The sequence below is a fragment of the Poecilia mexicana genome, unplaced genomic scaffold, assembly GCF_051168715.1.
Source record: "Poecilia mexicana isolate PSO_F unplaced genomic scaffold, ASM5116871v1 scaffold_12, whole genome shotgun sequence".
NCBI classification, from domain to species: domain Eukaryota; kingdom Metazoa; phylum Chordata; class Actinopteri; order Cyprinodontiformes; family Poeciliidae; genus Poecilia; species Poecilia mexicana.
Window position 1 is genome coordinate 23,130,734 of NW_028263381.1, and position 26,172 is coordinate 23,156,905.

General features: G+C 41.3%; 1 protein-coding gene and 2 long non-coding RNA genes across 3 annotated transcripts in view; all 3 read left to right on the forward strand.

Moving 5' to 3' along the window:
• Nucleotides 1–26,172, forward strand: part of LOC148156142 (NLR family CARD domain-containing protein 3-like) — a 159,217-nt gene that overhangs the window by 15,113 nt on the left and 117,932 nt on the right. The window lies entirely within an intron of this gene.
• On the forward strand, nt 5,152–6,286 carry LOC148156144 (uncharacterized). The gene is made up of 2 exons (XR_015764729.1): nt 5,152–5,356; nt 5,998–6,286. It is a non-coding gene; the product is annotated as an uncharacterized LOC148156144 (long non-coding RNA).
• LOC148156145 (uncharacterized) overlaps nt 16,247–26,172 on the forward strand; it is a 35,039-nt gene continuing 25,113 nt past the window's right edge. Inside the window, exon 1 of the long non-coding RNA XR_015764756.1 lies at nt 16,247–16,421. This is a non-coding gene — a long non-coding RNA (uncharacterized LOC148156145). The remainder of the gene's footprint in view (nt 16,422–26,172) is intronic.

The following is a 26,172-nucleotide window of genomic DNA, read 5'->3' on the forward strand; positions in this document are numbered from 1 at the left end:
AGGGAGATTCCCAAGTACTGGGCACTGGAGTCAAAAACCACCCTGATGTTGTTGGGTTTTTGTGGATGATACACGCCAAACGTGGGGAGGTACCAACACTCTTCTCCCTCTTTCAATGGTGGAGCTAACTCCGCATGTTCATTGGTGAATATTTTCTGCATAAAAGTCACATACTGGTTCTGCATCTCAGGCTTCCGTTCAAGAGTTCGCTGCAGAGATACAAACCGTTTGACTGCCTGTTCTTTATTATTAGGTAGTCGTTTTCGTGGTTCCCTGAATGGGAGTGGGGCAACCCAGTTGTTGCTTTTGCCTTTGTAAACATTCTTGTCCATTATCTGTAGGAACACTGTATCTTCCAGAGATGGACCAGGTTTGTTGTCATTCTCTGTTTGGACAAACACTTGGCTGCCAAGCATCTTTTCTGGCTCTGAGAATCTGCTTAGAGTTTTGTCACTTTCTTTAACATGAAGGAAGCTTGTGCAGGGTGGAAAAATTGAATGGCGATGACTTTGCAACACATTTGTCTTGTATGTGCTTATGCACATTCCCCAGACAAACTTCTCCAATCACAACCCAACCTAAATCCAAACGTTGGGCGAAAGGGGCGCTGTGTGGTCCGTTAACCTGCTCTCTGACCTTGTGTGCTCTTAAAACATCCCTTCCAAGCAAAAGTAGGATTTCTGCATCTGGATCCAGTTCTGGAATTTGATCTGCTATGTGACAGAGATGAGGCTGATGTTGGACCGCACTTGGCGTTGGAATTTCAGATCAGTTATTTGGCATCTCTGAACATTCGATGAGTGACGGGAGTGCAATCTGCACCTTCCCATCCATAGATTCAATCTTAAATCCGACTGCCCTCTTGCCAGATGATTCAATCATGCCTGAACATGTTCGAAGGTGATATGTGAAGGGTTTTCTCTTTACTTTAAATTGTTCAAAGAACTCTGGCCTAGCTAAAGAGTGATTACTCTGGTCATCCAAGATGACATAAGTTTTGATTGCCATGTGCCTGGAATGACTGGGATAAACCTTTGCACGGCAGATTTTTGAACATGATCGCCCCATTGCACTTGGACCACAAACTTCAGTACAACTGTTCAAAACAATATCCTCACTGACATGACTGTCAACCTCCCCGCCATTGTCCTGCTGGGCTGAAAGAGCTTTAGGTGACTTGGGGGATAGCTCAGGATGCATGACAGTATCATGATTTACACTGTTGCACTCAGAACACTTTAAGAAGGCTTTGCAATCTCGAGCGAAATGTGAGACAGAGGAGCAACACTTAAAACAAATTCCTTTCTCCTTCAGAAGGGCCATTAGGTCAATGAATGATTTATTCCTGAAAACCCTGCACTTTTTGAGAGGATGTGGTTTATTGTGTAACGGACAGGTCTTGCTGAAATCCTCATTGGTTGAAACATCAGTTTTTGAAACCAAAACTGGTTTGTTTGAGTTAAAACTCTTACTGATTCCTCTCTCTGATTTGACAAATGTTACTGCGTTTCCTTGACTCATGAAACTTGGGTCATTTCTCTTCTTTGCTTCATAGCGCACAAAGTCAGCAAAGTAGTCAAAGGGAGGGAAGCGACCCTGGTTTTGTTCTTTATACCACGAGCCTGCAGATATCCATTTCTCTTGTAGTGCAAAGGGAAGCTTTGCAATTATTTGGCTGATTCCACGTGAAGTATCCAGGTATGCAAGTTCTGTGAGATATCCATCCTCTTTGGATCTCCATCAGTAAGTCTCCAAGGTCTCGTAACCTCCCAGATAGCACATGATGTTAAATCAACGTTGAAAAATAGTTAGAATCGTTGATTTTTGGTTGAAGTCAACAAATGACGGTGGATCAACCATCAAACAACCATCCAATCAAACCGTTGAAACTGTGACATTGAATCAACGTTGTTTGGTGGTTGAAATCTGATCACTGAAATGCCGAAGTCTGATTAATGGTTGATTTTTGGTTGAAGACGACAAATGACGGTGGATCAACCATCAAACAACCATCCACCTCTAGCCAAGTAACCAATGTTGAAACTGTGTCATTGAATCAATGTTGTTTTGTGGTTGAAATCTAATGACTGAAATGCTGATGTCTGATCAACATCTGATCAATATTGAATCAATGTCAGATGTATTGCCGCACCCCTTCCCCTCCTCTCCTCCTCATCAGCGCTCTGGGTCAGAGTATTTTATTACTGAGCGGGGGTTATCACATTTAAATTAAGCACTGTAGAGGATAGTCGGTGGTGATTACTTTCTGTACATTTTCTTACTTGTTCATAACAATTCTCACTGACTGTGTGTGTGTGATATATTGACACAAAAACATCTACAACTTACTACAAGGAGTGGAGCGGTCCACCCCCACCGTTTACATGAGTGGGATGTCCCAAACACACAGCTGCTTTGCTGTTGGCTTGTTGGAAAATATGTTAATTCAATGTTGAATTATCATCACAAAGGTTGCATGTTTGGCTGAGGTCAACAACTGACGGTGGATCAACTATAAAACAACCATTCAATTCTAGCCAATTAACTAATGTTGAAACTGTGTCATTGAATCAATGTTGTTTTGTGGTTGACATCAAATAAATGAAATGCCAACGTCGAATCCAGTGTGTTTCAGCACTGGTCCTCCAGGCCCTACAAGTTTTAGGCATTTCCCTAATTCAACACACATGATATTAATTGACATCTGATTAACGGGGTTTTGCTGAACTGAAAAAACGCAGGTCAGTTTGATTGACGTCAAGGTTTGGGGAAGAACTACCCAGATAGCACACGATGTTAATTCAATGTTGAATTATGATCACAAAGGCTGCATGTATGGTTCAGGTCAACGACAGAAGCTGGATCAACCATCAACCATTCAATTCTAGCCAGTTAACATTTATTGATTGAAATGCCACATCGAATCCAGTGTTTTTCAGCACTGGCACCAGGCACACTGCCCTGCAAGTTTTAGCCATTTCCCTAATTCAGCACACATGATTTTAATTAACATTTGATTAACAAGGTTTTGCTGAACTGAAAGCATGCAGGTCAGTTTGCCTTGAGGATAAGGTTTGGGGAAAAACTAGTAATCAATGTAAGGTGTATTTTGCACCCCTCACCACCGTCTGCCATTCAAATGCCCAACCCCCTTCCCTCCACCCACCAAAAACACACACAAACCTCTTTCCCCCCACCTGGGCCCATCTACCCCTCAATCGGGTGAAACAACTTTAATTTTAAGTGAAGGTTTTTTCATTTTTTAAAAGATTGTTTTGGCTAGTGGCCTTTATTTGATAGTTAATTGACAGGAAAGTGGGTAATGAGAGAAGGGGGGTAATGCAGCAAAGGTCAAGGTCAGGAATTGAACCTGCGACAGCTGTGTTGAGGACTGAGGCCTTGATTGTGGTTTGTGCTTAACCCCTGTGCCACCACAGCACAACCCCTTTTAGGTGAGGATTAATCACGTTTTAACTTAAGCACTATGTGTTGACAACACTGAGTTGTGATTCCATTCTGTACCCAGATTCACTAGCGGAACAAGTCAGTGTTGGGCCGGGGGGGCGGGGCTAATTACTGGACCCCTAACGAATCACCAGGCCCCTGACGTTTATCGCCTGCGCTACCAGAAACTGTTAAGCGAGGGGCGGGGAGGTTGGTCTGCGTTTTTTGGTTGATCTTTACCCAGGAAACACATCGGCTAAACCGTGAGTGAAACGGTCACTGGGACTGACTAGTATATATTCCATTGAGGGAAAGTACCTTTAACATTAAATAGACCTTTCTCAACAGGCGGTAGACTTTCTCAGTCTATAATCAGACATTTAAGCGACTTGAAACCGCACCCCCAGCCCCCCCCCCCCCCCATAGCTCTGCACCTGGCCAGATTGCACATGATGGCAATTCAACATTGAATTAACATCTTTTGCCAACAAGCCAATAGCGAAGTGGCTGTGTGTTTGGGACATCCCACTCATGTAAATGGTGGGGGTGGACCGCTCCACTCCTTACTCCTTGTACTAAGTTGTAGATGTTTTTGTGTCAATATATCACACACAAATGGTCAGTAGGACTTTTTTATGAAAAAGAAAGAAAATGTACAGAAATGAATCTTCACCCACTATCCTTTACAGAGGTTAATTTAGAATGTAATACCCCCCACTCACTAATAAAATGCTCTGACCCAGAGCTCTGATCAGGAGGAGAGGAGGGGAAGGGGTGTGGCAAAAGAGCTGACATTGATTCAACATTGATCAGTCGTTGATCAGTCGTTGATCAGACATTAGCATTTCATTCATTAGATTTCAACCACAAAACAACATTGACTCAATGAAACAGTTTCAACATTGGTTACTTGGCTGGAGGTGGATGGTTGTTTGATGGTTGATCAACAGTCACTTGTTGACCTCAACCAAAAATCAACCATTCTGACTATAATTCAATGTTGATTTACCATTGTGTGCAATCTGGGCAGTTTGTTGCAGCCCTCATCACCTCCTCATCTCCCCCTACTCCCTCCCAAACCTCCCCCACCCAGCCGCTCCTCCCAACCTTCTCCTTTTTACCCCCTCTCATCCCTTCTTACCTCCCCCTCCTTGAGCTCTGGGTCAGAACATTTTATTACTAGGTGGGGGTTAATCATGTTTCAAATTAAGGACTACATGTTGAGAACAGTGGGTTGTGATTCCTTTCTGTACATTTTCTTACTTGTCTGTAAATATTATTACCGACTGTGCATAATGTGTTGACACAAAAACATCTACAAGTCTGTACTAGGAGTTGTACAGTCCACCTCCCCAATTTTACACTTGTGGTTTGTCCCAACCAAAAAGCCACTTTGCTGCTGGCTTGTTTGCTACCGGCTTCTGAATTGAATTCTCCTCTGAGCACTTTTATGGTAAGTTTTCCAATATTACTTTGATCTTAAATGTGTTCATTGAAAAATAAGGGCATTGTTTTGTGCCCATACTAATCCTGGTTATTTTGGGGCAAAACGGATATTTTTAATAGTTGAGGTCATGTCTCCTTTTGTATTATTTTCATCCTACCCACCACTCCAGGCCTAAGTATGAAATCCTGCGAGATTTTGTGGGATTTGAGTTTTTAAAATAGGGCGGGGCCTATTGTTTGGTCTGGGAGAATATGTGGTGGACAAGGAAGTGTAAGGCTGGCTGGTCCAGGTGGGCTTTAAATTGTTGTGATAGTAATCACTTGTTTTTAACTTTTTATTATGATATGCTTAGGGTCGTGCTTAAATGAGCCTCTGTACCAGAACAGCTGAGTTGGATGATTACATGACCGTCTGCAGCCATCAAGAAGTGCAGAAGGTTGTTAATCATCCACAGATTCAATCCAGGTGAGGCAGAAGGTAAACACTTTAAACAAGTAAGGCAGGTGAAACACTGAACTAAACCTGCTAATGACTGATTCAGTCTGTTGATCCTTGGATTGGTAACTGGTTAAATTGAACTGGACTATTGTTACTTGTGTGGGATCTTTAATAGCATATAGACACTTTTTAAGGAATTTAATCAACTTATTTGGAAATATTTGTAGTTGATGGAAGATTGAACCAGCTATTTGATGGAAGTTTATTCTGTATAAATTATAATTTTTCCAACTACACTATAAATCACCTTTTGTTCGATTTATTTGTTTCTGGTGTGTTAAATAAACCTGATCCTCCCTGAGTTTTATTGTTAGGTTTTCTGATAAACAGCCCTTTATTTTAAATATTGATTTAATATCAATATCATAAATCCTACACTATACTGCAGCTTGATGGGTAAATGCAGTTGTATATGTAAACATTAAGATAAATATTAATGAAAGATTAAGATATTAATTTAACAGTGAGTGTACATGGGGAACTATATGGTTTGTATTTGTTCTCAGACCTGTAACCAGTACAGTGTTTAATCTTTCATTGTGTTTCAGAACTTTTCAAATGTTTATCATATTTCTAACTGGCACCTTCCTCACCTTTATTTTTTTCAGCTGTTGCTCTGCAGTTTGACCGAAAGCTGACTCTTGAGGACTGCAGCAAAACTGTCAAGAAGTGGCTTCATTATGCGCCAGAATGAGAGGAAGACATCACAAGGAATCAAAGTGATGCCAACCAGAGTCAAACTGGGGTTACCACAACTTGTACTGTTTCCCTACTTCATAGGGAACTTCATGGACTCTGTTCTTCTGTGGACAACAGACTGTTGTTTTGACAGTCAAAAAGGAATCAAATATGTTTAAAGATCTGTCCCTCTTTTCTTAAATAAAATGTTAAATCAAACCCATGTTGTCATTTTTAAACTTTTGTACACAGTTTACGCATCATCTGCCAATAATATAGTGTTTAATACCAGTGAAGAAACTTTTAGTGGCATGTTATGATGTAGACCTATCAGACGTAAAATGTACATAAATCCTTAGCTTTCATTCAATATAAAATCAACCCAAATCTGCATGTACATCCACAGTCAAATGAGTGTTGAATCAACATTGATTCAATGTAGAATCAACACAAATCTGCATGCAGATCCACATTCAGATGATGGTTGAATGAACGTTGATTCCTAACTGATTCAATGTAGAATCAACACAAATCTGCATGCAGATCCACAATCAAATGAGTGTTGAATCAACATTGATTCAATGTAGCATCAACACAAATCTGCATGCAGATCCACGTTCAGATAATGGTTGAATCAACGTGGATTCCTAACTGATTCAATGTAGAATCAACACAAATATGCATGTAAGTTGACATACAGATGATGGTTGAATCAACATTGATATAATGTCAGTAATGGTTGAAACCCTAACGTTGATTCAACATACAAGTCACCGACCACTTTTGATGTTGTTTCAATGTCAGCGTTCAACGTTGATTCAATGTTTCTGGCTGACATTGACTCAATGTTGTTTCAATGATTCTGTGCTATCTGGGCTGACATTATCCTTAGCTGAGATTATAGGGAAGCTTTCCAGTCTTTGAAACAGAGACCTTTCAATGATCTCTGGAGCAGCATAACACTCACGTAGTCTCTCCCATGCTTTGTTCAAAGCTGTCTGAGGATCTCCAATATAAACTGAACGTAGCCGTTTAACCTGTCCACTTGACTCTTTTCCAAGCCATTTAGTCATGAGGTCCAATTCCTGAGTTGCTGTGAGTCGAACCTCACTAATAGCACTCTTAAAAGAAGAATACCAGGCTTGATAATTTTCAGGCTTATCATCGAAATGGTAAAGACCTGAACTGACAAGGTCTCGTCTGGCCAAAAACTCTGCTAATGGCTCAGATGTCAACATCCTCTTTACTGGTTCTCTAGACCTGGCAGCCAATGGGACATAATTAGAATAAAAAGGTTGGCAGTCTTTTTCGCTGTAAGATTTTAGATGAGGTTTGGGTGAAAACACTGATTCATGAGGTTCAACGTTTTCAGACTTCTCAGATTTCACCCCGTGTGTCGCTTCTGGAAGGTGCTTAGCATGTGCGTCAACATGCTGTGAAAAAGCTTGATCTGAGTTATTTAGGTCAATTTCAGACTGAACATACTCGCTAGTGCGTTCAATTTTCACCTTGTCCGAATCAGACATTCCCGTTTCATCCAAAACTTGAACTGCCTCAGCCTGTTCTAAGACTTGAGCTTCAGCTGCTGCAGCAGCAGCCTCTTTTTGAAACTTTAACATTTCCAACTCTGTGTCAATTTTTACAGTCTCCAGTTGACTTTGAGCATCTCTTTTAGCTTTTTCTGCTTCTTTGACAGCCTTCTCCAGCTTAAGTTTAGCTTCTTGGCTTGCATATGATGCTCTTACCTTGGCAGCCTCTGCTTTGGCTCTAGCTTGAGTTACATTGGCTGAAGATTTAGATGTCTTCGTACTGGCGGACACAGATGACCTGCTGCTCGATGCCATTTTGACCACTTGAAACCTTGATTCTTGCTTTTTCACTGTAATGTTCTCGTCAAGAGTGTATCAACTCTGACTAAACACTGAGTTAAACCACAGCAAATGATGAGAATGAGACGTGGAGTAAGGTTGACCATTTACTGTTGGCTTCCTCTTTACATGCTGCGGTGAAAACTGCAGACAGAATGAACACAAAACAATACAAAACTTAGTTCTGTGTCTGAGCAAACCTTACATACAGTCCATAAATTTAACATAAATATGAGCTCTGCAGTCAACTGAAATGTACCATGAACAGTCAGATGAAAAACACCAGTCACAATAATGAAACATTAGCGTTTTAACAAAATAATATCTGACACATCTTAAGTAGCATGTATCTTATCATAAAACATCACTTACAGCATTGCTTCAGGTGAGCTTCTTTGTGGATGGCAAAAGATTAAATGCTGAAGACAAAATAACATCCAGCCATGCTTGCTGCAGCTCCAAAAAAATCCCAGGAAATTACTAAACAGGAAGTCAGACACTGATAATACAATGGTTCTTCAAAATAAAAGCCTTCAAATTTACTACAGCTACAAATAACTAAAAATGTCATCAAACTTACTATATCCATATAATATTAAAGAAAAATGCTGTAAAACAGCACAAAGGTGAAAGATGAAAAATATAATCTCCAACTTTTGGTCATTTAAATACAGGTTTGTCTCACCAAATTAGTTTCCAGCAGTTCATTGTTCTTGTAAAATTAAAAGATGACACTTTGTCTCTTCCCTCAGAATAAACTCTGGACTCTCAGTGCAGAATTAGTAGTTTGAACAAATTCAGGCATTTATAGCTGCAGTGTGTAACTTTTATTAAAAATATGTTTTTTTACATATTTGTGAAAAATGTTACCTGTCATGACTGTATGGCATCAGACAGATGAAATGTGAACAGATCAAACTCCTCCATGAGCTGCTATTGAGGTTTGAAGAAATACACCAGATTGGTGTAGCACGTTAGCATTAGCTCCTGTTAAGTACTATGTTATTGTAGTGCTTTAGCATTAGTTTAAGATAAATGCCTTAGTGTAGCGTTTTAGTGTTAGCTACTGCTAAATACCATGTTTGTGCAGCATGTTAGCATTTGTTTCTGCTAAATATAAGTACTATGTTAGTATTGTGTGCTAGCATTAGCTAGTGGTAAATACCATGTTGGTGTAGTGCTTTACAGCTAGCTACTGATAAATACTGTGTTGGTGTAGCGCTTTGACATGAGTTGCTAATATGTACTATGTTGATAATGTGCGTTGGCGTTTGCTATTGGTAAATACCAGTTTGGTGTAGAGCATTAGAGTTAACAAGTGATATAAACTGAGTTTGTGTAGCGCTTTGGCATTAGTTGCTAATATGTGCTATGTTGGTATTGTGTGCTAGTGTTAGCTAGTGTTAAATTCCAGGTTGATGTAGGCCATTAGCATTAGCTAGTGATAAATACTGAGTAGGTGTAGCGCTTTGGCATTAGTTGCTAATTTGTACTATGTTGATATTGTGTGCTAGCATTAGCTTGTGGTAAATACCAGTTTGGTGTAGGGCATTAGTGTTAGCTAGTGATGAAAACTTAGTTGGTGTAGCGCTTTGGCATTAGTTGCTAATAAGTACTACGTTGGTATTGTGCTGTAGCATTAGCTAGTGGTAAATGCCATGTTGTTGTAGCACTTTACAGCTAGCTACTGATAAATACTGAGTTGATGTAGCACTTTGGCATTAGTTGCTAAGTACTATGTCTGTATTGTGTGCTAGTGTTAGCTAGTGCTAAATAACAGATTGTTGTAGCATTTACAGCTAGCTACTGATAAACACTGTGTAGAGCTCTAGCATTAGCCAAAGCTTAATACCGGGTTGGTGTTTGAATAAAACCTCCGGAACCTGGGGTGAGTGTGTGGCTGTTCCCTGATGGTATAATTTCATTAGTTCCTTCTGAAGTGTCAATAGAAAAAGTGCGCCTCCTCCAGGCCACAGGAGGTTAGAGGGGTTTGGATATTTGCTCCAGCAAACAAAACCTTTTAAAATATATTTTTCATCTAAAAATGTCTTTTAATAATTTGCGTATTTGACCAAATGACTTGATTCAAACTAAAATGTAACATTTTATGACTTCTACGCAACTAGACTCAGGATTTTAATGCTGACTTGGGATTTTTACCCAGACTTTGGTGGAATATCTTGCAATACAATCCAGAGCATCTCCTGGTTTTTGTTTCTGCTTTTAATGCTGTTTTCAAATGATTTAATAAAAGAATCATATTGAAGTGAATCTCCATCAAAAACTCAGATCTTCTTTATATCTAATGAGGAATTGCTATCAGGTAAAGTTTGGAGTTTTTCAGCTTTTCTGAAGACTTGACAATTTTCTTGATGACTAGAAATGTGAGACGTTTATTTTTTGGTGAGTTTTAATGTTTGGTTGGTGAATCAAACGACCTGCAGAAGGAGTCTGAGATTGTGAATCCATGCCAGGAGAAAAATATGCAGATCTTTGCTTTTCAACAAAATACAAACATGTTATTTTGAATGTAGAGTCATAAACATGAATTTTTACAACGACACCAGACTTAATCTGACAGGATGAAAAGTTACCACCCTCTGATAACAGGACACATTTTATCCATCTGCATTTAGAGGCAGAAAAGTTTAGAGACTCACCTGACAGGAAATAATGTGGAAGATGAAATAAAAGGCCTGCAGAGACGATCAGAACCAGAACCAGCAGAACCAGGAGAGCTGTGGCCCAGGATGGAAAGCTTCCTGTGGAAATCAAATGAGGTTTGACCTTCCTCTGACCTTTGACCTTCATCAGTAGATCAAATCAATCAAATGTTATTTGTCATTTCAGCAGCAAGATATTTCAAAGAGCTTCACATCATTAAACACAAAGTCATGCAACATAGAATCAGCAAAACATGACATAAAGTCATTGAATTGGTAACTGATTCTGTTCCAGCTGTGTCTCTGTGACCTTTGACCTGTGTCAGAACCACTGTGTGTCTCAGGATGTCCTGGCCCCTGTAGATGGTGCAGATGTTGCTTCCACTGTCTCTGTCAGTGGGATCCCTCAGGGTCAGACTGGCGTCTCCGGTCCTCAGCAGCTCTTTATTCATCTCTGTGCGCCGCCATAAAGGCTGTCCTGCTTATTGTCAGATCTGCTGCTGTTTGAAAACACATGAACCATCATGAGTTCTGGTTCTGGACGGGTCCAGTCCACTGAAGTGTCCTCAGGAAGGTCAGCAGACGTTCTGCAGGGCAGGATAACAGACTCTGCTCCTTCATTCATCGCCACCTCCTCCTGATCATCTGAGGAAACATCAAATGTAACCAGTGGGGAGGAAACTGACATGAAATTATTACATTTAATATCATTGAGTTTCTGTGTTGTGCTGGAAAATTAGAGGCAAATATCTGATGACTGTTAATGAGATGCCATGTCTTCTCTGTTTACTGCGTCCACAATCAGCAGGCAGACATTTTTAAAGAAGGATTTGTGTCAATTTCACAAGTAGAGAAAAGATTTTCATTTAAAGATATAAAACCAAGCAGCTGTTTTTACATGACATTTACTGTATATTTATTTATATCATCTTCATTGAACCAATTGTGTCTCAGTGAGATGAAAAATCAGCCTTTGAAGAGACCTAGCCGAGACAATACACAAACAATTACAGATCAAAACTACATCAAAATGCAATTCATGTCAAATGTAGATAATAAAGGAAGAAGAAAAAAGCAACACAAATGTAGAAATAGGACTAAACTACAACTTGATATTAATCAAAGCTTACAAAACAAATCATAAACTGATGAAGAGACAAGAGAGGAGAGAATTTCCTTCAAGTCTTTCTACAGTTGATTCCAATCTGAGCATCTAAATCTAATTTAGTTTGACTTTGTTTTATTAGATTTGTATGATTACATAGTCTAATAAAATGCTCGTTATAAAACCACCTGATCCAACTCTACTAATTATCCACAATTGTTGTCAAATAATTTCATGAACATCAAGTTTCTACTGCAAACAGAGCAGCTGATAGATTCCCTCTGAGTCCTTGGTCTCATTCATCCATCCATGGGTTTCACTCATTCACTCTGGGATGCTGCTGCTGCTGCTGGTCTCCATGGTTACAGAGACCAGGACCAACAACCATCATCATCAGTTTTCTCACTGCAACAGATTCATTCACAACATGTAGCTTTAGAATCTGGTGTTAATCTGACCTTTGACCTCCAGGTGAACGGCTGCCAGCTCCAGTTCTTCTCTCCCGTCGTAGATGATGCAGGTGTAGTTTCCACTGTCAGACAGGTGAGGTTTCCTCAGAGTCAGGCTGAAGGTTCTGCTGTCCAGAGGGTTCATGGAGGTCCGGCCTGTAAAGTTCTGGTTCTGGCCTTTGAGCTCATCGTTGTCTTCTCTCCTCAGGTGGACAGATTTAGGAGTGAGATCGCTGCGGTTCCACATCAGTGAGGCTCTTCAGGCAAATGATCAGAGTATCGGCAGCTCAGGAGGACAGACTCCGCCCCCTCATTAACCTCCACCACTCCAGCAGGGCATGCTGGGAAACTGAGGACACAGACAGGAAATACTACGTGTTCAGTGGGAAGAAATGACATTGCAAGGATCTGATGTGGGATTTTTAATTGATGAACAAAGATTTTGAAAAAGATTCAAGTCCTGGACTCCATTATTTGGGTAGAAGGGATCACTCTTTACTTTGAACCCTTTAAATAAACAGGGACATAAAAGTGTCATAAAAACTGATAGTTTAATCAAAGTATAGCTTATCGTACCATGGTAAAGAAATGCAGCTGTCAGAGCAGCAACTTCAGTTTGAACAAGAATATAAACACAAAGATAAAAAGTATAAAAGTGAGAATAAGGAACTACAATCATGACGACTTTAACACTTGATTCAGATTCAAACATATTGATCCCAAGGGGAAATGAAATGTAACACATATTATTCAAGGCTCTTCAAAGACTTATTGTAGGTGGTGATGGTTGTGGGCAGGAAAAGTCTCCTGTAGTGGTCTGTGTCGCAGCACATTTCAAGGAGCCTCTGACTGAAGACACTGTTTCTCTAAGGCCGTCTGATGAAGAGGATGGTCAGGGTGATCCATAATGTTCCTGATTTGATCTAAAGTTCCTCTGGACCATCATCTCCAGTAGCCCCACAGTCATCCCCAGAACAGAACAGAACCAGAACCAGAACCTCCCTTTTTCCCAGGGATCCAGACACTCTCAAACTGGTTTTTCCGTCTTTGGCTCCGTCTTGGTCTGATCTGACAAATTGTGTCCAGGCTGGTTTGAGACTTTATGGATTTAGTCCAAATGACCACAACATAACTCGTCTTTATCTTCACCTGCAGACGCTCAGCAAACTGGATTTAATTAAAAGCAACATGATGAGAGATATTTAATAGATTAGATTTAATAGAGACTCTTTATGTTCACATGCTGACGTTTGCTGAGAAAACACCTGGAACCTGATAGCAGGAAATTATTACATTTGTCTTTTTAAAATACATATCTATGTTCAAAACATTTCAAACATAAAAATACAAAAATACCTGTTTATTTGATGACTGCCAAGATGAACAATATGTGAAGAGAAGGAGACAAGATCTAGTTTTACTAGATCTACAGCAACAAAAGGACGAGTAGCATTTGATTTACTAACTACATCAACCTTTGTCAAAAGTGCCAACATTGTGTAAAATGTGTTCAAATCCTAACTGAGCCATTAAAGACAGAGCAATGCTAGAGCATCGCTGTCTGAGCCACACAGGAACCTTTCAAATTAAAGGCCCAACAGCTTCAACCATCATCACACAGCAAAACTCCCTGAAGCAGTGGCTGGTGAAGAGGAGGAATCAGACTAATGTCATCAAGTCAGAGACATCAATTCAGTCTCATCTCCAATGAGACGTCGTTAATCTAACTGGTTACATTTTGTCATCTTGGGACAACATGGAACATTTTGGGGAGCCTTTAATTGTCCCCAGATTATCCAGCTGTGGCTCATTTTGTCTGCCCCACTCAGGCACTGAGTAAAAAACAAGTGACTGAGTAAAGCTCACTGACAGCATGTTGGATTAAAGATTACAGAGAAATATGACTTTGGAGAATAAATGTCAGCAAATGATCATTTACAGCTGTCAGCTTCACCTGGCAACAATATGTCCATGTTGTCCAGCTTCACATGGCAACAATATGTCCATGTTGTCCAGCTTCACATGGCAACAATATGTCCATGTTGTCCAGCTTCACATGGCAACAATATGTCCATGTTGTCCAGCTTCACATGGCAACAATATGTCCATGTTGTCCAGCTTCACATGGCAACAATATGTCCATGTTGTCCAGCTTCACATGGCAACAATATGTCTATGTTGTCCAGCTTCACATGGCAACAATATGTCCATGTTGTCCAGCTTCATATGGCAACAATATGTCCATGTTGTCCAGCTTCACATGGCAACACTATGTCCATGTTGTCCAGCTTCACATGGCAACAATATGTCCATGTTGTCCAGCTTCACATGGCAACAATATGTCCATGTTGTCCACAGATGGTGTCTTCTCCTCTCAGCTCTGATCAGGTTGATCTTTTCTTTCTCTGCTCTGATCCTGGACAGCAGACCAGTGGAGGTTGTTAAAGCTCAGTCACACACAGTTTCAGTCCAAATGTCCAACAGGAGACAGACAGTCGTCCCCTGAATGGACATGTCTCATCAGTTCTCTGGTGTCAAATAAATCAGGATCAACAGAAACTTCAGAGCCTGGAGGTGATGAAGGTTTTCTTCATCTTCCTCATCTTGTTGATCCACTGGATCTACTGGATCACTTTGATCAGCTGGTGGTATGAGAGGGACGTCATCTGGTCCATGGAGGACAGGGCTGAGGAGTTGAGGTCAGAGGTCAGATGCACCACAGTGAGGCTCAGACAGAGGAGAGAAGAAGAAGCAAATAGAAATCCATTAGTTTGTTTTGTTGTTTTTATTGTTTATATAAATATTTACATCTTATTTTTCCTTTTCATGATTGTTTTAGTCACTTACTATCCTCCTTTTCAAAATAAAATCATTTGCTGATTCAAACACTAAAACATATTAAGGCCTGTAATTTATCCACAAAAGATTTATGTTCAGAAATAGAAGCATTTCCATTTGTTCATCATTTTTCTGTCTTTCTCTTCTTTCTCTCTTTCATCCAACTTTCCAAACTTTCCTTGTTTCTCAGGATCAACTCGACTCTTCGTTTCTCGTTTCTTTGCCTCAGTTTCTTCCTCTGCTTCTAATTATCTTTCTTTTCCTTTTAAACCATCAGCTTCAATGAACAGGAGAAATGACACTTTTCATCCATTCATTCACATCATGCAAACTTTTTTCTCCATATTTCATTATTATATAGTGAATCGATTCACCCTGAGGAGGAGAAAAGACCCAGGAACCACTCAGACCCATTTCTTCTGAATAGGTGGGATTTCCTCTTTAGACTGCAAACGTCTCCACAGAATCCAACCAATCAGCTTTGAGGTCGCTCTGCCTCTTCATCCTCTAACAGGTTTTTATTTCTGATAAAGTCTTTAGGATTCTCTAAAGGTTTGGTTCCCTGAATTTAAAACCAACTCTAGTAAATACCTGCCTTATCCTCCGATAAGGACTTTGACTAGGACTCATCCTAGAACCTGTGGTTCCATCAAAACTCTGTAAAGGTTTTTATTCAGCTTTACAAGAAAAACTAAAAAATCTCTATAAGTATCAATTTCTTTGTCAGACACCCTGCAGGAATCTTCAAGAAAATAATCTTTACAAAGATCTGTCTTCTCTTCTTCTCTTACTTTTCTTCTTTGTTATTCTTTTCCTGTTTTATTTATTTTTCTTTCTCTTGTAATCTCTATTAATCTGGTCAATCTCAATCCTCAGAGAAAAAGGTCATTAGGATCCTTTAGTGTTTTATAATTTATAATTTGTTAGTTAATTAAGTTAAACCTGCTCAGCTGATCCTGGTTTAACCAGAGACTGTCCTCACTCTGCTCACCTCAATGACATGATGATCAATGATTATATAGGAGCTATATTAATAATCTATATTATAACAACATGTGGTTTCAGCTGCAGTAATGTGGTGATGTTAAGAACTACAGTTTAGATTATTTGATTTTTCTTCTTATTTTCAGTTTGTATTTATATTCTGACCACTGTGTGAATAAATCAGCTGTTCTGGTTTCTGGGCTCATTTCTCCTCATGATTCCTTCATTTTCATCAAATCTTCTCTTCTTCCTCATGAAGATGTTATTATTTTTCCGCTGATTTCATTTCAGATCTACTTTCTGGTTTTGCTGCTTTGAAAGAAGAAACTAAAAACCATGTGAGTTGTGACATCATCAGTCACAAAATCCCTGACATTTACTTTCAGTTTAAAGTCAGTCTGTTGTTCAGATGTTTTTCTTCATCTCTTTGGATCGTTTGAACAAACTGTAAGTTTGATTTGTTTCCTATTTAAACTTTGTCTTCAGGAACTTTCCTGTTTCTTTTTTCTCTCTGAAGTTTGGAGAAAAGATTCACTTTTGATTTCAGCTCAAAGTTTCATCTCTTTTCCTTTTAAAGGTTAATTTTCATGATTATTAGATTAGTGATTAATTGCAATCAATCAACATGAACAGCTGATGTTTCTTGTTTTCTTTTCCTGATCAAACTGCTTCATGTCTATCCTGAATTCAAGCTTTGAGAGCTGTTTCACAAAACAAGAATAGCAGATTAAGCCAGGATTTTTCAGATATCCTGGCTTAATAAAGCCTTGATTTTCTTTCACAGAAGCAGCACATAGGTTACAATGGAGATTTACCCTGTTCTCCTATCCTGCTCCAAATCACACTAACATTCATAATTAGTTAAGTCTGGTGTCTCACACCTATCAGAAACCAGAATGTTTGTCATTGATTTCACCTTCTTATGTGCATGTTTTGGCATTCAGTCATGTACTGCTTGTTTTTTAACATTATGATGGTAGTAAAACTATTACCAATTTTAAAATGATCCATTTTTTGCTGTTGTGTCATGATTATGGCTGGTGGTTGAGCAGTGAGGTAGGACGCAGGCAGGCCAGGATGAAAATGAAGAAGATTTAACAATAATACTCCACGGGATGGAACAACAGGGAGCACGACGAACACACGACGGCACAGGGAAACAAACTGGTTACACACGTAACACGACGAGGATCCGACAAGAGACAAAGGCAACAGGTGGGTTTAAATACACACGGGGTAATCAAGGAAACAAGACACACCTGGGAACAATCAACGGGGAAGACGTAGAGACGGAGATTCACAGGGAACAGGATAATGAACACAGAAACTCAAAAATAATCACAGAAAACGGATCATGACAGTAAGTTTGTCTAAAGTCAGAGTGTTCAGTTGTAACAGACCTCTGCACTGTTTTTATGTTACCAACATAAAAACAGAGCCTGTGGTTCAGGAGCAGGAGAAGTGAGAGAGAAGAGGGTGATGGTGGTGGGCGGGTCCCAGAACAGGAAGTCCAAGTAAGGGACGCAGCTACCTGGTTCATTGCAACAGGCTGCAGTACAGGGACATGAAGAGGGAGGGGGGCGGCAAAGGCAGTGAGTTTAGAGTGTTTATAGCTATTCTGAAGTGTGTTTGCAGGCAAGTCAGTGAACACTGTCCATCGCCCCCCAGCCATAGTACTGGATAAGTGATAGAGCAGTCATCAGCTGACAGGTAGAGCTCTGATTCATAGATGTCATGGGAAAAGGAGCAGGTAGTGGGAGCAGAGCATCTTGTTCATAACATCCAGGATAATTTCAGATAGCCAGCCTTCCAGGACTGACACACAGGGAGTCAGATTCAGATGTCAAAACCAGCGATCAGCCTGAAACCTGGGAGTAGTGATGGACTCTGACCTGAACCTTCAGAGCCACATTAAGACAGTCACAAAGTCGGCCTTCTATCACCTGAAGAACATCTCCAGGATTAGAGGACTGATGTCTCAACACGATCTAGAGAAACTCATCCATGCGTTTATCTTTAGCCGCATTGATTACTGCAACAGCGTCTTCACAGGTCTGACTAATAAATCAATCAAACAGCTGCAGCTGATCCAGAAGGTGCTGCTGCTGTTCTCACTAGAACCAGGAAGATAGAGCACATAACGCCAGTTTTAAAGTCCCTACACTGGCTCCCTGTAGCTCAGAGAATAGACTTTAAAATACTGTTGTTAGTTTATAAATCACTGAACGATTTAGCACCACAAAACATTAAAGATCTGTACCAACTGTCTAGACCCCTCAGGTTCAGGTTCTGGTTCTGCTCTGCATCTCCAGAACCAGAACCAGGAGAGGAGGAGCAGCATTCAGTTTCTATGCACCACAAATCTGGAACAAACTTCCAGAAAACTGTAAAACAGCTGAAACACTGGGTGCCTTTAAATCTAAATAAAAACCCACCTGTTTAGAGTTGGATTTGAAACATAACTAATTACAAATTTAATGACTTAATGTAATGTTTTGATTGTACATTCTACGTTGCATGACTTTGTGTTTCTGATTGTATAAAGCACTTTGAAATGCCTTGCTGCTGAAATGTGCTATACAAATAAAATTTGATTGATTGATTTTGATTGACAATAATTTAATTAGGATCAGGCCAACTCTGTTAAGTTCCCCATCTGCTTTAAAGTCTTACTGCTACATTTCAATGGCGACTCCAGACAGACAAACTGATGATCAATCTCACCAAGCTGAGCTTGCAAATTCTCCAAGGTCTGTTCCTTCCTGCCAGCAAGTTTCAGGAACTGGAACTGAGCTGTGGTTCTCAACAAGAATCACTTCCTGTCTGGTTCTGCCCACACAGGATCTGAGTCTGAGTGTTCACAGCAAAGCATTTCATTGTATGAACCGGCCAGCCTCTCAATGGCCAGAATAGCTGCCAACATTTACTAAAGCTCAGGATATGTGAGGTACCTGCCAGGTCCAGGAAGCAGAAATCCTGTTATCAAAAATTCAATTAAGTGTGTTTCAAATGTTGACATTTGTATCCAGATGCAAATGTCCCACTGGGGCAGGAGTGGGATCTTCTCATCGATACCAGATCCATACTCTATTTGGACTGAGTTCACATGTGCAAACAGAGGCTCCAAGAAAGATAGCACAGCACACAGCACAGATGAGGGAGGAAGAATAAAAACCATCAGCTTCACAGAGAAGAGGAAGAGAAAACCAATCCACTGTCAGGTTCACATGATCATATTCACTTCCATTGTTAATTTATGAGTTTAAAGTTGTTCATTTGAGGTGAAGCAGCACTCAGGCATGATAATGATTTTTAGTTAAGAATGATTTGAAAATGTCTATGTTGAACTAATTATGCACTCAATCAATCCACCATTGTTTATTATTGTACCACCTAGTTCAGGGGTGGGTAACTCCAGGCCTGGAGGGTCTCCTGCAACTTTTAGGTGTGTCTCTACTTCAACACACCTGAGTCAAATAATTAGGTCGTTAGCAGGACTCTGGAGAACTTGACTGCATTCAGGAGGTGATTCAGCTGTTGGATTCAAGTGTGTTGGACCAGGGAGACGTCTAAGAGTTGCAGGACACCGGCCGTCCAGGACCAGGATTGCCCACCCCTGACCTAGTTTAACACTAAACTAGTTAAACGTTGATCCAAATTTGCTCCAGTTAGATGAATCATTTGTAAACAAAATCCATTTATTCAAAGATACACAGAAACAGTGTAAACAATGATTCCACCACAGCAGTCAAAACTTTTATGCCCTTCCAGCTTCAACACCTGTCAGCTACCTGCCACCTCTTGGTTCACATACTGGAGCCAGAGGGGGGCCGGGGGGCCAGTGCCCCCCCTGTCATCTAATTGGCCCCCCCAGATGATGGACATGTAACAGCACTAGGTCATTCCTGTACATTATTTAGAATCATTCTGAGCCAACCTAATGTCTAAAGAAGAAAAACAATAATAATTAAAGCTCCGCGGAGCCTCAAGCGGCCCTCGCAGCCATCGCCGCTCGAGCCTATAGCCACCGCGGATGTTCCAGCACCGCCTCCCACCAGCCACCTCCGACGCTCGCGCGCCGTCCTCCACGCGATCCGATTTGATGTCTTCGGCAGCGTTCCCTGGCGATGCACCCAAAATCTGGAGAAGATTGGGCCATGTGGCAAGGAGATACAGCTGTCGATTAACCTAGGGGGCGCAGTGGAGTCAAATTGCAAATAAACTCTATTGGGCTCCTTAGAGGTTCACTAGTGTCACTCATAAAAAGTCTGGAGCAAATGGGATGATGCGTGTGTTCATAGCAAGACATACAGTAGACAAAAACAGGTGACTTCCTGTGGGAAGTGGGCGGGACTAAGCTGATGTCATCAATCGACCACCTAACTGTTATGAGGTCAGGTCTATAATGAGACATAGAAAGTCTGATGCAGCTGTGCCCTGGCATTTGGAAATTATTTGACATTCATGATTTATGGCGAATAGTCAAAGTTTGGGACGATCCACATGGCGAGGGACAGCCATTTTTCCACCCCCCCACAGGTCAGTAGGCATTCACAGAGTTCATCTTCATGTCATTTTATGTCAGTCTGCAAAGGCTGAAACCCATATGAATTAGAGAGTAAAAGCAAGACATACAGTAGACAAAAACAGGTGACTTCCTTTCGGAAGTGGGCGGGGCTAAGGTGATGTCATCAATCGACCACCTAACTGTGATGAGGTCAGGTCTATAATGAGACGTAGAAAGTCTGATGCAGCTGTGACCTGGCATTTGGAAGTTATTTCACATTCATGTTTCATGGTGAATAGTCAAAGTTTGGGACTAAGCCACGCCCACATGCTTTGACACACAAAAATTCCTGTGATAACTTCTGACCTTTATTGTCTCAACTCTCTGCTGACTGAGTTTGAAGTCTGTATCTTGAAAGCTGTAGGAGGAGATAGATCAGATGCGACGTCTATGAAAAACAGTAAATGGCGGATTTTGATCCAAAATGGCCGACTTCCTGTTGGGTTTGCACCATGGCTCCAAGAGACTTTTTTGTAGGTCCTGACATTATACACATGTGTACCAAGTTTCATAATTCTAGGTGAAAGAATGGCTTGGGGCTGCTTATTTAAAAAATTCTAGGGGGCACTGTAGAGAAATTAGGCCACGCCCATCAACGACTGTTATGGATTCCTGTTCGGGTACCAATAAGGATGCATCCTAGTGAGTTTGGTGCAGCTGGGCTGAACGATGTGGATTCTAGAGCCAAACGTATGGCGGCAGCGTTCCCTCTGCTTCGCCGCGCTGCCACGGCCACGCCCTTTACTGAAAACTCTTGGCGCTTTAAAGCAATTGAGACCAACATGTTATCTGTCATCCAACACAGAATCATCTTGATTAGGTCGAGAGAGCCAGAGATGGAGCTGTACAAGTCAAAAAAAGGCACTTCCTGTTCTGAGGGGGCGGGGCTTAGATGACGTCAGACTATGACGACATAGGATCGTCAGGCATCCCACCAGGATCAGTCATGTCAAGTTTAGTGCAGGTGGGCTCAAAATTGTGGAATCTAGAGCCAAACGTATGGCGACTGCGTTACAGGTCACTTTGCCACGCCGCCACGCCCACCTGCTCCATCGAAGCCAAACAGGGTTGGAATCCATGACACACCAACATGTTTTCTGTCTGTGGACACAGTTTCATGTTGATTAGGTCAAAGGGGTCAGATAGCGACCGTTCACAGTAAAACATGACACTTCCTGTTTTCAGGGGGCGTGGCCTAAGTGACGTCATCATTGGACCATTGTGTATTGTAGGGGACCCGATGATGATCAATCACTGAAAGTTTGGTGCTGCTGTGAGTTTTTTTGTAAAAGTTATAACCGTTTTATTTTTCATGGCGACTAGGTGAACTTTGACCCCAGGTAACTCCATTTAGAAAAAAAAAAAACGCAAAACTTTGATAACTTTGGATCGGCCATGCCTTATGAACGATCTGACCGAGTTTTAAGCCGATCGACCGAAATCCCTAGGACAAGTTCGAAAAAATGCGAACCCTGTAAACGTCCAAAATCGGGTCAAAATCGGAATTTCAATCCAAAATGGCCGACATTCTGTGATACTTGCACTATGACATTAATTGTAAATTCTGAGTGTCTTGGGGAGCTCTACAAGTGTGCCAAATTTCAAGTCTCTACGATGAAGCAAGGGAATAGGAAAGGGTCTTTTGAAAGTTGCTAGGTGGCGCCCTTGAGCCGTTTCTTGTGCGATTTTTCTGGGGACCTTAAAATACGTAAATTTTCACCGGGCTCTATGCCCCCGCCAACTTTGGTGAGTTTTTGAATATGATAAAGCCCCCAAAAAGCCAATTTATTTTACGGAAGAATAAGAATAATTAAAGCTCCGCGGAGCCTCAAGCGGCCCTCGCAGCCAAGCGCCGCTCAGGCCTAGCCACCGCGGATGTTCCAGCACCGCCTCCCCCCAGCACCACCTCCCCTCAGCCACCACCTCCCCTCAGCACCTCCTCCCCTCAGCCACCACCTCCCCTCAGCACCACCTCCCCTCAGCCACCACCTCCCCTCAGCACCACCTCCCTCCAGCCACAGCCTCCCCCCAGCCATCGCTCACGCTCTCACGGAGCTGCCCAACCTGCCCTAAAGATAGTTACCGTGTCATGTACGGCATTGCTCCCAGACAATGCACCAAAATAGAGAATCCCAGGTTGATAAAGTCTCTTTTTTAATCTGGCCAGATTTCTGTTATAGAGTTCTGTTCCAGGTTCCGTTTCCAGGTCCAGGACTTTCTCTGCTGCAACGTGGACCAGACTAATGAGTTAGACCAATACAGTGCAGCAACGGAAACATCACTTCCTGTAAACATCCAACCAAGAAAGCAGTTCAACTGAAAATACTTGAATTGTAGAACACAGACCATTCTATGTTGAAATGTATCAGTATACAAATAAGTTTAAGTATAATATAATTGTTTTTTCACAACAGAGAGGAAAAAATCTCTAAATGTAAGATTTATTTATTTTTATAGCAAATCCCAGGTTTATAATGTCTGGGTTTTTTAAACAGGCAGTTAAACTGAAAATACTTGAATTGTAGTACACAGTCCATTCTTTGTTGAAATGTATGAATATACATATGAGATAATTATAATACAAATGTATGTAATAATAGTGAGGGGAAAAATGTGAAATTGTAAGACTTAGTTTATTTTATAGACAATCCCAGGATGATGAGGTAACTTTTTTTCTAATCTGGTGAGATTTATCTGATAGAGTTCTGTTCCAGATTCTGTTTCCAGGTCCTGGACTCTCTGATCAGACTAATGAGCTAGACCCATACAGAACACTTCTTGTAAACTTCCAACCAATGAAGCATTTTAACTGAAAACACTTGAATTCTAGAACACAGATCATTCTGAATTCTGTTGAGAACAGCTGCATTGTGTTTTCAGCACCGCTCCTTTGTCAAGCACCCAATATCTCATGTAGATCAGTTGATGTAGCGAGGAGATGCAGCAGTTTGATCAACCTATTGGGCACAGTGGAGTGAAGATCTAATGTAATGACATTGGTTATTACATGATAATGCTGGCTGAACCCCCCATGGTTCAGCCAGCAGACAAAGTTCACAGAGGGCATCATCATGTCATTTTGTATCAGTTGGCAGAGGATTTCATCCATTTGAATCAGAGTAAAAGTTAGACATCCAGCAGAAAAAAACAGGTGACTTCCTGTTGGAGGGGGGCATGGTTTAGGTGATGTCATCAATTGACCATGTGAATGTGATCAAGGCTGGTCTATAATGAGACATGGAAAGTCTGATTCAGCTCTGAGCTGTCCTGGAGAAGTTTTTGCATTCTAATGTTTCAGGGCAGAAAGCCAAAGTTTGACGCTTAGCCACGCCCACATGCTTTGATGTACGAGAATTATTTTGATAACTTTTCAGCTTTCATGTCTCCACTCTCTGCTGAGTGACTTTGGAGTCTGTATCTGAAAAGCTGTATGAGTACTCAAATCAGATGTGACGTGTATGAAAAACAGGAAATGGCGGGTTTGATCCAAAATGGCCGACTTCCTGTTGGGTTTGGACCATGGCTCTAAGAGACTTTTTTGTACATCCTGACAAGATACACATGTCTACCAAGTTTCATAACTCTAGGTTAAAGCATGGCTTGGGGCTGATCATGTTTTGGGTGATAAGTGTCATTTCACAAAGGCAAAGTTTGACGCTTAGCCACGCCCACATGCTTTGATGTACAAAGATTCTGTTGATAACTTTTCACCATTAATGTCTCACCTCTCTGCTGAGTGAGTTTGAAGTCTGTATCTCAAAAGGTGTGGGAGGAGTTAAGTCAGATGTGACGTCTATGAAATAGAGGAAATTGCGGCTTTGATCCAAAATGGCCGACTTCCTGTAGGGTTTGGACCAGGGCTCCAAGAGACTTTTTTGTACATCCTGATGAGATACACATGTGCATGAAGTTTCATAATAATAGGTTAAAGCATGGCTAGGGGCTGATCATTTTTGTTGAGTAGTTACATTTCACAAAGTCAAAGTTTAACGCTTAGCCACGCCCACATGCTTTGATCTACGAGAATTCTTTTGATAACTTTTGACCTTTAATGTCTCAAGTCTCTGCTGAGTGAGTTTGAAGTCTGTATCTCAAAAGGTGTGGGACTAGTTCAATCAGATGTGGCGTCTATGAAATAGAGGAAATTGCGGCTTTGATCCAAAATGGCCGACTTCCTGTTGGTTTTGGACCATGGCTCCAAGAGACTTTTTTGTACATCCCGATGAGGTACACATGTGTACCAAGTTTCATAATTCTAGGTTAAAGCATGGCTTGGGGCTGATCATTTAAAACATGCTAGGGGGCGCTGTTGAGACATTAGGCCACGCCCACCAAATATTGCGCTGGATTCCTGTCCGGGGTTGGACAAAGATCCATCCTAATGAGTTTGGTGCAGCTGGACCCAAAATTGTGGAATTCAGAGCCCAAAGTATGGGCACTTTCTGACAGGTCACTTCGCCACGCTGCCACGCCCACCTGCTACATCCTAGCCAGATGGGGTTGGAATCCAATACACACCCACATGTCTTCTGTCTCTGGACACAGTTTCATGTTGATGAGGTCAAAGGGGTCAGATAGTCACCAATCACAGTAAAACATGACACTTCCTGTTCTAAGGGGGCGTGGCTTATGGAATCTCAAAATTTCACTATACCATCTTGTAGAGTACTGAAAGATGATCAAACACAGAAAGTTTGGTGCCTCTCTGACTTTTTGTGTGGGAGATATAAAAGTTTTATTTTTCTTGGTGAGTCGGTGAACTTTGACCCCTGGTATCACCCCTTCAGAAAGGTCGAAAACGCAAACATTTGATAACTTTGGATCGGGCATGCCTTATGAACCAACAGACCAAGTTTGAAGCCGATCCATCAAAATCCCTAGGACTAGTTCGATCAAATGCGAACCCTATAAACGACCAAAATGGGCTCAAATTCACAACTTCAATCCAAAATGGCCGACTTCCTGTCATACTTGCACTATGACATTAATTGTAAATTCTGAGCATCTTGGGGAGCTCTACAAGTGTACCAAATTTCATGTCTCTACGATAAACTAAGTGAATAGGAAAGGGTCTTTTGAAAAATTCTAGGGGGCGCCGTTGAGCCATTTTTTTTGCGATTTTTGCGTCGACATTAAAATACGTAAATTTTTCACAGGATCTATGGATCTGCCAAGTTTGGTGAGTTTTCACATATGTTAAAGCCCCCAAAAAGCCATTTTATTTGGAGGAAGAAAAATAATTAAAGCTCCGCGGAGCCTCAAGCGGCCCTCGCAGCCAAGCGCCGCTCAAGCCTATAGCCACCGCGGATGTTCCAGCACCGCCTCCCGCCAGCCACCGCCGACGCTCGCGCGCCGTCCTCCACGCGATCCGCTTTGATGCCTTCGGCAGCGTTCCCTGGCCATGCACCCAAAATCTGGAGCAGATCGGGCCATGTGGCAAGGAGATACAGCTGTTTGATTAACCTAGGGGGCGCGGTGGAGTCAAATTGCAATTAAACTCTATTGGGCTCCTTAGAGGTTCACAAGTGTCACTCATAAAAAGTCTTGTGCAAATAGGATGATGCGTCTGTGAATAAGAGACGATTGTATGCATATGGCGAGGGTCAGCCATTTTGTGATGCCCCCACAGGT